This window comes from Octopus sinensis, linkage group LG11 (genome assembly GCF_006345805.1).
Source record: "Octopus sinensis linkage group LG11, ASM634580v1, whole genome shotgun sequence".
Classification (NCBI taxonomy): domain Eukaryota; kingdom Metazoa; phylum Mollusca; class Cephalopoda; order Octopoda; family Octopodidae; genus Octopus; species Octopus sinensis.
This window is the reverse complement of record NC_043007.1, coordinates 25871134-25873883: the sequence shown is the minus strand read 5'-3', so window position 1 is coordinate 25873883 and position 2750 is coordinate 25871134. Positions and strand designations below refer to the sequence as shown.

Genomic DNA, 2750 nt, shown 5'->3' with positions numbered 1-2750 from the left:
AGCATCCCAGATCTTTCGTATTTTATCTTTAACTTGTTTCAGTCACTGGATTGCAGCCATACTGGTGCACTGCCTTGAAGTGTTTAGTCAATCAAACCAACTCCAATACTTAATTTAAGTCTGGTACTTATACTACCAGTATCTTTTGCTGAACCACTAAGTTATGGGAATGTAAACAAACCAGCACTGGTTGTCAAGTGGTAGTGGAAAACAAATACAAACACACACACACACACATTTATACATATATATGATGTGCTTCCACACAGATTCCAGCTATCAAATTCTCTCATAAAGCATTGGTTGGCCAGGGGTTATAGTAGAAGACACTTGTCCAAGGTGCCATGCAATGGGACTGAACCTGAAACCACATGGTTACCAAGCAAGCGTCTTAACTGCATGCAAAATTTTTTTTCCCACAAGAGTTCCGGACCCCAGTAATGAACTCATTTGCATACAGCCAATCAGAGCTCACCTTGACCATGTCAAGTTAACAAACAGACTCTACCAAGTTGACTCAAAATAAAGAACAGTGTTGTTAGCCGACCAACTGCCAAGTTATACCAGATTTTAGAAAGGGACAAGTAATTAGATAGATGTATATCTATACCTATTATCGGATTTTGTTAGGGCCCCATATGGTAAAGATGTGGATGGGAAAAATATGGGTGGAGGGTGATGTGCTAGCAACCCACTCCCCTTAAAACAAGAACAAGAACACTATAATTATCAAAAGAGAAAAGAAGTATGGTCATTCCTTACCCAAATGACCTTATCTTATCGCCCATCTCTTGTTATGCACTCATAAATTAGTTTGATAGTTGAACTCTGATTGGCTGTATGCAAGTGAATTCATAACTGGGATCCGGAACTCTTGTGGGAAAATAGTTTTTCACTAACCGCACAGCCAAGTCTGCAAAAATAATTTTGACAGAAAGCTAAAACTAAGCTTGTTTTGAAAAAATCTCTTAAAACTGCAAGGTAGGCAGAGGGTAGCTGTAAGCTTTATATTGGTTTCTTACATTAGCAATTACCGTAAATCCTTGAGTATAATACGTAGGGGATTTTTAGGGGGCTCTACCTCTGAAAAGCCTAAACCTTGTGTATAATACGCACCCTTTCTCTAACTTGAGTCAAGGAGGTCTATATAATGTCCTTGGTTTGTAAAAATGTACGCGGTAAAGTCCTTTATTATTATTGTATATATAACATAATGCAAATGTGTTGCTTTTTTGTGCATTTTGTTTGCAGAAAATAAAGAAATAACAGTAATAACGTTTAATAAATGTTGCTTACTGCAAGTTATAGATGTTTCTTTTATGACTTCATTGCTTTCAGGCTTAGCTTAAGGTATTTTCGCGCCCGACATCACAAAATGCATCTGAATAAACATTGCCGGACAGCAAATAGAGACTCAGACATTGCTTAGAAAATAATTTTCATTTTTAACCTCGTATATAGTACGCACTAGGGATTTTGACCTTTAAATTTTGGGGAAAAAATACGGATTATACTTGTGGATTTTCAGTAGGTCAGAAACGTATGATGTATCAATGTGTGTGTGTGTGTGTGCGTGCGCATGCACATGTGTTATAGACGATTAAATGAACCTCAGTACATGACTGCTATTTATATTATTGGCCTCTGAAAATTTTGAAAAAATATCAAAATGTGTTCATATTTTTCTAAGCAGACTGAAAGTGAAAAATTGCTGGCTAGCCAGCTTTGTATGGATTTAACCATGTAGGTGTGTAGATTATTGATTGATTCTAGATTCAGCTCACGAGCTGTGGCCATGCTGGGGCACCGCCATTAAAAAATGTAATGCTTACAGCACCTAGGTTTCCCAAGCGGTCACCCATCTAAGTACTAACTAGGCTCGATGTTGCTTAACTTCGGTGATCGGACAAGAACCGGTGCTTTCAACGTGATATGGCCGTAAGCCATATTAATTATGTGAATTAATTAGTAAAACTTTTTAAAAAATTAAGCTAGACAGATTACCTCCTACTCACTCTACATAACCAGAATAACCCTTTTGCTGTGGAAAACCAGATATATCCACTCAGAATTTTATTACCCTTAACTGCAGAAAGCAGTTTGATATACCAATCTATCTTTTGTTGAGAAATGTCATGTTTGACGCTATTTTTCATTAGATCTGACAAGTTTATTGAGCTTATGTGACTTCTAGAAAATACCAATTCTACTTTTTGGCAGATATTTCACATTATTACTGGAATAACCATGGAATTTTATTTTGTAGTTAAAGGAATATAAAACCTATTCAATGTTTGATCAATTCTAAAATTTAAAATCTAAGCATCGTAAAACTCCGTAACATATTACCAAGAGAAATCAGAAACTAATATCTTCAAAATTCCCTTGAAACTGAGACTCAAAGAAAACCTCAGTTTGGTGAACACTACTGAAATAGTATTAAATTAAAATAACCATCTGCATATCATACTAAATGTATATATATTTATATATATTGAATTGGATTGGTTTGCTTATCTTCAGTCCATTGCAGAACAAAGGCCTTGGCATGTTCACTTCGCCAACCACAGTCTGATGTGGAGGCCATGAATTTGAGCTTGAGATCGTATTGGTTTGATGAGCTAACTCTGCCACAATTATATACTATTTATTTATTATTTTGTACTTTATTTAGTTCTAGATAAATGTTTTATCCTATATTTAATTTTTTTCTATATGGTATGATTTAATCATATTATTGTTGAATTGCT

The 2750-nt window shown here is 35.3% G+C and overlaps 1 non-coding gene across 1 annotated transcript; it reads right to left on the bottom strand.

Annotated features, from left to right (window-relative positions):
• Window positions 1–1825: 1825 nt before the first annotated feature.
• Window positions 1826–1944, bottom strand: LOC115217738. Its single transcript, XR_003882191.1, has one exon. It is a non-coding gene; the product is annotated as a 5S ribosomal RNA (ribosomal RNA).
• Between the last annotated feature and the right edge of the window lie 806 nt (window positions 1945–2750).